This window comes from Mustela putorius, unplaced genomic scaffold, assembly GCF_011764305.1.
Source record: "Mustela putorius furo isolate JIRA1106 unplaced genomic scaffold, ASM1176430v1.1 tig00000430_pilon_pilon_pilon, whole genome shotgun sequence".
NCBI lineage: Eukaryota > Metazoa > Chordata > Mammalia > Carnivora > Mustelidae > Mustela > Mustela putorius.
The window spans coordinates 9,061,241-9,072,876 of record NW_025421377.1 but is presented as its reverse complement, the minus strand read 5'-3'; the positions used below and the strand labels follow the sequence as shown (position 1 = coordinate 9,072,876).

The following is an 11,636-nucleotide window of genomic DNA, read 5'->3' as shown; positions in this document are numbered from 1 at the left end:
GTACTCTCATGTACCCCTTACCTTCTGTCTACAACAAATGCCTTCTGAGTTTGCCTTTGAACCCTAAATCATCATGCCCGTCCTCAAAAATTTATTAGCTTCCTTAAACCCCTTAGTTTGGCATTCAAGGCCCTGACCAACCTGATCTAGATACATTGGACTATCACTAGGATTAAAATAGAGGTAGCAGCAAGTGTTATGGGGGTTCAGAGTAGGGAGATGATCTTTAGCTACCAGAATCTAGATAACTTCTCACTCTACAGCATGACCCAATCGTCCCTTACAGAATTAGGTGGAAAGTAGCAGAAGGAACATTTTACACAGTGAAAACAGTGTGCTCAAAAAGCCATCAGCTGAGACTCGCCTAACTCTTCCTCCAGCTCCCCCAGTTCCTTCTCTTTAAAGTTCCTTCACTGGTTTCTCTTACAACACAGCTTCCACACTCTTCAGTTTCCTAGTCTACACCCCCATTAGGCTGTACACTATATATTAGAACAGTATATTATTAATTAATGCAGCTTGTCCCCCTGTATTAGAACAGTATATTATTAATTAATGCAGCTTCAGATGCAAGATGGAATAAAGGCCCTAAGGACTTAATCACCAAGGGTCCAGTTACTTACTTTTGAATGCAAGCACTCCCCCGTGAATCAAACTTGAGAGCTATTCATTTTCATTGAGCCAAAGAGAAAGAAATGAAGAAATGGAAGGAGGGAGGGAGGGAGAAAGAGAGGAGAGGAAGAGAGCGAGGGAAAGTAAGAAGGAAGGAAGGAAAGAAGGGAAGCGGGGAAGGAAAGAAAGAGGGAAAGGAATGAGAGAAAAGAAGGGAAGGAAGAAAGAGAAAGAGAAAGAGGAAAGAAAGGACAAGAAAGAAAGAACTGTTTCAGCCTGCTACAAATTTGTCTACATTTATTCTTTTTTTACTTTTTTTACATTTTTTTCTTTTTAACTAAAATCTAATCTGAGTTGCATGGCCTTTTTAGATGCTGTAGCTCAGGGAACAATTCTGGCCTCTGTCAAAGCCCTCAAAGGCATAAATTATTTTCCTTCTCTTTTTTTATATCCAAAAAGGCAAAAATGAAATATCTCTTCTTACACTTACTAGATACATGTCCTTCATTTCCTCAGTCTGACTGCTTGCTGGAAATGTTTTATTAATTGCGAATTTATTCCCACATATTGTGATGCAAAAAGAAGAATGGCAAATTGGCAGCTGCATTCATTTAAAATTAGCAGAGGCCCTTGTTCAAGAGATGGCATATTCAGAGTGACCTAAATTATCATGACATGAAGGGCACAGGTCAAATTCAAGGCCAAGTTACAAATCAATAGAAAATTTCCTTGGGGGGAAGCTAGTGCTATGAACTTGAATTCTTAATTGTTTTTCAAGAGACAGTATAATTTGCTGCATCCAAAATTTAAGATCTTCTGCAAGATAAAGACTTTGACATGTGAATGAGTTCTAGTTTTCTTATTTTGAGAATATGGATTCTTTCCTATATATTTAATTCATCAATTTTTCAATTTTAATTATCATATGTTCTTAATAACATTTTCTCTGGAGATTTACTTCAAAAGTTTGATATGTTTTTGTGCTTTCATATGCTTTTTATTCCTATCCATGGTTTATTTTTTTTTTTTCCTCTAGAACAGATCTTAGCTTGGCTGAACCCACATGAATGCCATACTGAAGTTCAATTATCTGCTCTACATGTTACATAAACTCAAGGTTTGTGACTGAAATTGGGGTACAACTTCTCCAATATGATGTTAAAAGATTTTGCTTCCACTCTTTTGCTGTCACCAACCAAAGGGAGACATTGGTGTGTCAAGGACTAACATTTTGGGTGTTTCTCCCACTGTCTGCATTTTCAGTTGTACCCGTCACTATTCACACTTCTGGGAATCTCTTCCCCATGTAATTGATCCTACAGGGACTGAACCCTGGCTCTGAAGTTTGTGCTCTGTGAGTTAGCCCAATTTCTATTTTGCATTTAGTTCAAGTGGACTTAAAAGACAACACTGCACTAGCTTCTCTATAATTTTATTCCGAAACTTAAAAAAAAAAAAATTATTTATTTTATTTGTCAGAGAGAGAGAGAGAGAGAGAGAGCGCGCAAGCGCACAAGCAAGCAGAGTGGCAGGCAGAGGCAGAGAGAGAAGCAGGCTCCCTGCCGAGCAAGGAGCCCGATGCGGAACTCAATCCTAGGACCCTGGGATCATGACCTGAGCCAAAGGCAGTGGCTCAACTGACTGAGCCACCGAGGCCTCCCTATTCTGAAACTTTTAGTGAGAGTTAAAAAAAAGGGGGGGGGGGTTGTGACAGAAAAAACACTGGATACTCTGATTTCTCTTCAGATCATATAAATGTTTTGCTTTTTACTAAAGATTTCTGTAGAAAGGGATGACTGAGTCTTAAGCCAATTTTTGGGGTCCTTGTTTCATCAAGCTCACACACAAAAAAAAGAGAGAGAGAGAGAGGGATTGAGGAAGGCAGGAAGGCAAAAGAGAAAAGAAAAGAAAGGAGTGAGTGAGCACATGCCTGGGTGGCTCAGTGGGTTAAGCCTCTGCCTTCGGCTCAGGTCATGATCCCAGGGTCCTGGGATTGAGCCCCACATCAGGCTCTCTGCTCAGCAGGGAGCCAGCTTCCCCGCCCCCCCACCTGCCTCTCTGCCTGATCTCTGTCTCTCAAATAAATAAATAAAATCTTAAAAAAAAAAAAAGTGAGTGAGCACAGGTCAGGTAGGCTAGAGAACTATTTTTCCTTCTCTCTACCTCTTTAATAAATCACTTCTCTTGAGTTTTCCCTGTAAAATGAAGAGGTTGAACTGTGATGTCTAAAATTCTCAGCATCAGGGCACCTGGGTGGCTCAGTGGGTTAAGCCTCTGCCTTCAGCTCAGGTCATGATCTCAGGGTCCTGGGATTGAGCCCCACATCAGGCTCTCTGCTCAGCGGGGAGCCTACCTCCCCCCCCCCGCCTGTCTCTCTGCCTACTTGTGATCTCTGTCTGTCAAATAAATAAATAATCTTTAAAAAAAAAAAAATTCTCAGAAGCCTAGGGTGCTTTTTGTTCTGTTTGAAATTTCAAATCATGTGCAGTTTTTCCTAGAACAATTATATACATCTTAAGTTCAATGTACAAGTATCCCTGGTTTCTTCTCTATGGTTCTCTTTTGCCCTCTCTGGAAACCCACCAGTAGCCTTGAGCCATACTGGGTTGAAGACTGGTGTTGTCTGAAGCCAGGGATCTGAGGCCTGGTCTAGCTCTATCCAATGCGGGATCATCTATCTATCCTAGCTTCCAGCAGGACCCTGACCTTGTGTTCTGGTTCTGACAGCTGGAACGCAATGTCTAATCCACTACAGTATCTGCAGCTTGAGGCACAGAGATGCCCCCTAAATGCTGAGAGAAGGAAGGGAGGTGAACAAGGGAACTCCAGAATGAGCTGGGCTCCCTCCTGCCCACTCCCAGAGCCCAGAACATTCTCTGAACTACTCTCCCCTTGTTCCTCTTCCCTTCAGCACCACTGGCCTCCTTGAGCCCAGTTGTGGTTCCTTGTTCTGCTTGCCGTTCCTCTTCGGAAACACTCTCCAGTCGCCTCTATCCATGCTGCTCGTTCCTGCCCCTCCTGATTCAGATGTCATCTTCCCATTTACCAAGTTTTTAGAATTACAGTTTCCTCCCCTTTGCATCCAATCCTGCTGTCCTTCCTGCTGTTTTTCTTATTAGCATTTATCACTAACTAGCATGCTTGCTAGGCATTTTATTTGCCTTATTTATTTTCTTTCCTTACTAGAACTTAAGCTGCAGAAGAGAAATTGTTCTTTATCTCCAGTGCCTATAACACAGTCCTTGTTCAACAAGAGTTTGTGAAATGAATGGTTGGGGGATCTCAGCTTGGTTTCGGCAGTCTTTCAAAGCGAGGACACCCCTTACGTATATCAGTACCTCCAATTCAGTACCCATCACAGACCTCCCTCATGCTAAATGCTAGCCTGCCTCTCTGACTCTCCCCTAAAATATTCCCTTCTCAATAATTAATTATTTGTTGAAGGACTAAAGATATGCCCCTGGACCCCTGGGCCCTGTGGTCTGCCTTTTTGTTGCAAATCTCCCTCTCACCTCCTCTGCGTATTGTGTTCTAGCCCACCGCTGGTTTCACACAGCAGTCTCTAGTTGGATTTTTCTCTGGTGCCCCTATCTGTTGCCCTTCCCCGCATTCTATCTCTTTACTCCGGCCCTTGTCATTGTTCTTCCTCCCAGAATTCTCCAAAAATCTCACAACTGAAAGCGATCTTAGGGATCCAAGCTCTTATTTTTTTTTTTTTAAAGATTTATTTATTTATTTGACAGAGAGAGATCACAAGCAGGCAGAGAGGCAGGCAGAGAGAGAGAGGAGGAAGCAGGCTCCCTGTTGAGCAGAGAGCCCGATGCGGGACTCGATCCCAGGACCCTGAGATCATGACCCGAGCCGAAGGCAGCGGCTTAACCCACTGAGCCACCCAGGCACCCTCAAGCTCTTATTTTATAGATGAAAGAAGATAGGCCTGCAAGTATGTGGCTTGTGCAGGTCTGCACTCAAGTTAGGGTACAGCTGAAATGAGGGTCCAGAGGCTCAGATTTCCAGCCAGTCTAGTGCTCTTTCCACATCTCTCAAAATCTCCAGTCTTCCCAAAATATAACCAGAAAATATATATCCAGAAAATATAAGATTCTTCATATTAAAATAGGCTTAAACGGGAAGGCTAGGGAAGCCCTTATGGTATTCGATTGCATTTAAAAAACTCCAGCCCCCGGGCAGCTGGGTGCTGCAGTTAGTTAAACCATTTGACTCTTGGTTTCAGCTCAGGTTCTGACCTCAGGGTCTTGAGATCAAGCCCCACGGCAGGCTTCAAGCTCAGTGTGGAGTCTGCTTAACACACTCTCTCCCTCTCCATCTATACCTCCCACCACCTCCCTCTCTCAAAATAAGTAAGTAAATCTTCAAAGCACTCATGACCCAATATTGACATTTGAACCTACAAAACTCACTATCAGTTTAGGGGAAAAGCGACTTACCTTAAAAGACAGCTTCTGGCTGCCTTTTCCTTCCTCCCACAGAGAAGCAAAAAGCTCCCAATCTATGCTCCCGAAATGCCATGAAGAAAGTATACTCGTACCTCTTTTCTCTCCTGTGTCTTTCTCACCTGTGAGAACCTGGAGATAAGGAACTCAATATGATAATATTCCCTCCCCAAGTCCGCAAAATCAAACATCTGACAGAGTATATCAACCTAGCCAAAGCTAAAACCAGGCACTGGTTTTATCAATAAATGTTTCTTAGATGAGTAAAACTGTCCCTTTTCCTTATTTGTCTTCAGATAATCACCTAAACATATGAAAATGGCTAAAAATAAAAGAGCTGGCAATGTTAAGTATTGAGAAGAAGGATAAGCAAATGAAATTCTCATATATTACTGGTGGAAATGCACATTGGAATCGGTCTCTGTAGTTTCCTATAGAGACATTTAGCATATAATCCAGGTATCCTATTGTTAAAAAGAAAACCACAGGACCAAAATGGCATCACTTAAGCCAAGTTTCATCCTCCCCCATAAATGAAGTCTTAACTGGTCAGTCAGGAATTTTCTGATCAACATCAATGAGGTAATCTGTCACGTGGGCCCTCTTCATCCACTCCCCCCTTCCAAAAAAAGATGAGGTAATCTGCATGATAAGATTCCCGCTCTTTCCCCTAAGGGAAGGTGATCTTATCTGAAACAACCTTTTCTTTCCTTTTGCTAATAACTTCCTTGCCTCACCCTTCTTCCTATAAAAACATTCCATTTTTGTACACCTCCTCAGAGTGTCCCCTCTACCTGCTGGGGGTGGGGGGATGGTGCCCAATTCAAGAATTGATAAATAAAGCCAGTTAGATTTTCAAGTTCACTTGATTTTGTTTAACAGTACTAATTCGAGAGAACTGAAAACACATGCCATCCTTGCAAAGACCCTGTAGGAAAGTGTGCAAAAACTGGGAACAACCCAGAAGTCCAACTGGTAAATGAATAAACAAATTTTGATCTACCCATACAATGGAATCATAGTGTCAGGGAATTAACCCACTGAGCCACCCAGGCGCCCCATCGTGTCAGGGAATTAAAACTTAGCCTTTACTGTCTTAGTTTAAGTGATTGGGGCCCTGCAAATTAGATTAACAAAGACAGATTAGCAAAAGATCAAATTTAATCATATAAGGGTACACAGTAAAACGTGACACAAAGGGGCTGTCAGAATTTGTGGCTTGGACACCACCGTGGCTTGGACATTTGTGGCTTGGACACCACCCTGAACAGGCCCGGGGAGGAGGAGAAGGACACTTGGAGGGGGAAAACTAATGACTTCTTAAGGGAAGGTTGGGGAATAGTACTGATGGGAAGACAAATGGCCTCAGGAGAAGAGATGGGAGGTGTTAAGAGTTTTGTGACAATGCCTGTGAAAAGGTGTGGAGACCTCTCACCTTCTGGGATAAGTGACAAGAGTCTCTGTTACTGGTTGATCCTAGGGAGGGGGTTTATGACAACTGAGGTCATTTTTTAGCTCTTTTGAGAGACTCTGCTTTTAGGAAGGTGAGAGATTTCAGGAACTCAAATGACTTCTAAAAATCTTTTTAAAGATTTTATTTTATTTTTATTTTTCAAATATTTATTTGAGAGAGAGTGAGTGAGTGAGGGGGGAAAGGGGCAGAGGGAGAGGGATAGAGAGAGAACTCTCAAGCAGATTCCCTGTTGAGTATGGAGCCTACACAGGGCTGGATCCCATGATCCATGAGATCACAACCTGAGCTGAAACCAAGAGTCAGATGCTTAACTGACTGAGCCATCCAGACGCCCCTTAAGATTTTATTTTTAAGTAATCCCTACACCTAATGTGGGGCTCAAATTCACAGCTTTGAGACCAAGAGTGATGAGCTCTACTGGCTGAGCCAGCCAAGCACCCCTTCTAAAAATATTTATGCCACATTAAGTGGCATATTCTGGACTCTTCCGGTAGCTATTGGAAGAATAGGAACTAGCTATAAGGCAACTGTATAGATGAGTCTGGAGAGCATTATGCCAAGTGAAAAAAGCCAGAGAGAAAAGTCCACTTACCGTATGATTCCTTTTATATAACATTCTAGGGAAGGCAAGAGACACAGTGGGATCAGTGCTTGCCAGGGGCCACTGGTTAGGGAAGGGATTGACTTCAAAAGGGCAAAAGGGGGGTGCCTGGGTGGCCCAGTGGGTTAAAGCCTCTGCCTTCGGCTCAGGTCATGATCCCAGGGTCCTGGGATCAAGCCCCATATCGGGCTCTCTGCTCCACGGGGAGCCTGCTTCCTCCTCTCTCTGCCTGCCTCTCTGCCTATACTACTTGTGATTTCTGTCTGTCAAATAAATAAATAAAATCTTTTAAAAATAAATAAATAAAGGGCAAAAGGGAATTTTGGGGGTGATGTCAATGGTTGTATCTTGGCTATGGTGAAAGGCTACACAATTCAACAAGTATAAACTTAAAATCCATAGACATGAGCAACTTAAATGGGCAAATTTTACTGAATGCATAGTATGCCTTAATAAGCCTCACCTTGGGGCACCTGGGTGGCTCAGTGGGGGTTTAAGCCTCTGCCTTCGGCTCGGGTCATGATCTCAGGGTCCTGGGATCGAGCCCCGCATCGGGCTCTCTGCTCGGCGGGGAGCCTGCTTCCCCTCTTTGTCTCCGCCTGCCTCTCAGCCTACTTGTGATCTCTGTCTGTCAAATAAATAAATTAATTAATTAAAAAAATAAGCCTCACCTTTCAGAAATATAGCTGTAGAAAATAGAAGTGAGTTTTTCTTTGTCTAGGTGTTTGTTTATTTGAGTTATTTTGGGAAGTGTTTGAAATCCTTTCACAAAATGATATATCTGGCAATGGTGACTTTTCTCCTAATAGAAATCTCTGCCATTTTATTCTAAAAAGTCAATTTCTAGCCCTAAAGCTATTTTATTCTATAGATATTTACTAAGCACCTCCTCCGTTTAGGGCACAAGGGTGGGGTTGGGGGTTGGGAGGCGGTAAAGAAGTATAAAGTAGGTTTTGATCTTCAGCAGCTTACAACTGAGCTGGGGAAATAAAACCCTGCTTTAGTTAAAGAACAGACCATAAGAGCTTTTTGAGTTTGGAAGAGAAATTGCTTCCAGCTACAGCAAAGCTTCCACAAGGCAGCCCGGGATGTCTTGCAGGACGAGAAGCAGCCCATGGATATAGTTCATAAGGAAAGAGTTCAAAGTCTAGAGACCAGTTACCTTAAGGTCATGGCTAACGTGTCATTCCAGGAGGAGGAGGCTGCTTCTCTGATAAAACACGAAGAAGCAAGAACAGAGATGCAGGAAGGAAAGTCAGGTAAACCAGAAGAGCAAACCAGCTCGGGCTGGAGCAAAAGAGGACTAAAGGTGAAGTGCCTGGCATCAGTCTGGGCCTGACACCCTGTTAAGTACCGGCTTGGCTTTCTACCAACGATGTCTTAAATAAGCAGTGATGAATTCTTTCAGGAAAACAGACAAACAAAAACACCAATGGAATCCACACTACAATCTAATCAGACCAGAGATGGTCACACAATCAAACCTTAACCAAATCACGCATGTTGATTGGGATGAAGAGAAAATGTAGATACCTGTACTCTGCTCAGAAGAAAGAAGGTGTTTCCCGAAGAAGCTGGTCCACCTCTAATCTCGAAAGGAGGAAAATGAAAGGGAGAGAATTGGCTTGATCTCATGCTGTCCAGAGAAGACTGAGACACTGGAAGTGGCAGTTAGAAACTAGATTTCTAGAATCCTAGATTTAGGACAAAGGACAGTTCACTGGATTCTCCATGACTTAGCATAGATGTCAAAATTATTTAAGCTTTCCTGACACTGAGTGCATACTCACAAAACAACTTAATAGTAATAATATTCGCCCCCACACTGTTGACTCCAGGACACAATTAAGTTATTAACTGGTATTCTGATTTTTGCATTTTCTCCTGCTGTTCTCCACTAACATCTACTACATCTCCTTTGCTCACCCTCCCGCGCTGAACCCCAGCCACACTTGGCAGGCATCCTCCTGTCTCAAGGCCTTTGCAGATGTCATAAAATTAAGGATCTTGAAATGGTGAGATTATCTGGGTGTGTCCTAAATCCACTGACATGTGTTCTTATAAAAGACCCATGGAAGAGAAGGCAATGTGGAGACTGAGGCAGAGGTTTGGAGTGATCTGGCCACAAGCCAAAGAGGCTGGCAACCGCCAGAGGCTAAAAGAGACCCGGACTGGAGCTTTCCATAAAGGCCTTTCAGAGAGAGCCCGGCCCTGTTGACACCTTGATTTTGAACCTCTGACTCCAGAACTGTGGGAAAATAAATTTCCATTGTTTTAAACCACCCGGTTTGTAGCAATTTGTTATAGCAGTCCTGGGAAACTTCTACACAGCATGATTCCATCTATGTGACATTGCCAACTGATGGAGGTACACACTCAGAGTGGATTCGATGTGGCCCAGGGCTAAGAATGGGATGTGGGGTCGTGTCTTGCCAAGTTTAAAGGGGTACCACAAAGGAAATCTTTGTTGACATGGGACACTTCTGCCTGCATGTAAATCTTTTTTTTTTTTTTTTTTTTTTTAAGATTTTGTTTTCAGGGGCGCCTGGGTGGCTCAGTGGGTTAAAGTCTTTGCCTTTGGCCCAGGTCATGATCCCAGGGTCCTTGGATAGAGCCCCGCATCGGGCTCTCTGCTCGGCGGGGAGCCTGCTTCCTCCTCTCTCTCTGCCTGCCTCTCTGCCTACTTGTGATCTCGGTCTGTCAAATAAATAAATAAAATCTTAAAAAAAAAAAAAAAGATTTTGTTTTCAGGGGTGCGTGGGTGGCTCCACTGGTTAAGCACCTGCCTTTGGCTCAGGTCATGATCCCAGAGGCCCGGGGTCAGGGCTCCCTGCTCAGTGAGGAGCCTGCTTCTCCCTCTTCTTCTGCCCCAACCTGTCCCCGTTTGTGCTCATGCTTTCTCTCTCACTCTCTCTTGCTCACATAAGTAAATATTTTTTAAAAATAAAACATGAATTTTAAAAAGATTTTATTTCTATTTATTTGAAAGAGAGAACACAAGTGGTGGGATAAGTAGGGGGAGAGGCAGAGGGAGAAACAGGGAACCCCTCAGCAGGGAACCCTACTTGGGGCTCAATCCCAGGACCCTGGGATCATGACCTGAGCCAAAGGCAGACGCTTAGCCGACTGAGCCACACAAGTGTCCCTGTCTGCATGTAAATCTGATGAAAACTGAATAAGGTCTGTGGATTGTACCAATGTCAATTTCCTCGCTTCAATCTTATATTATAATTACATAAGATACTCTCATTAGAGGAAAGTAGGAAGGAGAACACAGGACCCCTCTGTATTATTTTTGCAACTTCCTGTGACTCTGTAATTACTTTAAAATGAAAAGTTTAAAGAGGTCATTTCACTTCTTTCTTTTTACTATTTTCAGTGCAGCTACTAGAAAGCTTTAAATTACATATGTGGCTTGCGTTATATTTCTATTTGATCAGGGCTGCTCCAGAATGTTATTTTCCCCTGTGGGGGTTCTCTAAAGGAGCCCAACAGCCTTCTGCTCTGAAATCTCCGCTTCACCTTCTATAATTGCAATAAAAACAGTACAAGTCTGGGAAGTAAAGTAGTAACAGGAGGGAAAGTACAGGCTGAGTCAGACAGACCCGGTTGGAATGCTGGCTTGAGTCAGACCTCAAGCCAATCGTCCAACCTCCCTCAGTCTACCTCTCTTCGCCTGGACAATCACAATAATGATGCTGTCTTGGCAGGACTCATGCGAGGACAAAATGAGCTCACAGAAGTGCCTGACACATACTGAACGTTCATTAAGTGTCCATCTATTGCCTTTCTGCTCCAAGTTTCTCACGTCACATTAGATCTTAATGTTTCCAGAAAAGGGAAGAGGAGGGAAGTGATAATTAGGGCCATCTTAGAGGCGGTCTGCCATGCATGGGAAAGCACATTATTGTTTGGAGAGGCTTTCAAATACTTGATTTCATTCACTGTTCATGGTAATCCTTGATATAGATTATTGCTGTCAGTCATTAACCTCCCGAAAGACCACCGGAAAAATTTGCTGATCAGGCAAAGGCAAGTTTATTAGAATCCTGCAGGGAGAGGGAGAAGCACCTTGACAGAATCTTAGTAATCGGGAAAGGGTATTTATAGGGTTCTAGGCCCAGGTTAGATGACTTCAACAGGTCTGGGAGGACAGGAAACTGGTTGGGAATAAGCAGAATTATAATTAATAGTTTAGGATTAGTAAGTATAGCAGGGTGAGGGTATTAAAACACGTATTAATGAGCAAGATGTTAATCTTGATTAGTAACCTGTTTTACTTGGTTCATAGTGGTATCTTTCAAGAACAAGAATTTCACAGCACAAATAGCTAAGTTATCTCTGTCTGAGCCCAGAACTCTTTAGCCCAGGGACAAGAAAGTAAGCAAGTTTCAGTTCTCATGACTAGTAATTTTATAGTACAAACACATTAAATGATTAGGTTAATGATTCATGGTACATCAACAAGAAAAGATACTCTGCAGCCATTAAACAT

The 11,636-nt window shown here is 43.0% G+C and overlaps 1 non-coding gene across 1 annotated transcript; it reads left to right on the top strand.

Annotated features, from left to right (window-relative positions):
• Window positions 1–2,338: 2,338 nt before the first annotated feature.
• Window positions 2,339–2,452, top strand: LOC123392072. Its single transcript, XR_006606736.1, has one exon. It is a non-coding gene; the product is annotated as a U5 spliceosomal RNA (small nuclear RNA).
• The last annotated feature ends 9,184 nt before the right edge of the window (window positions 2,453–11,636 follow it).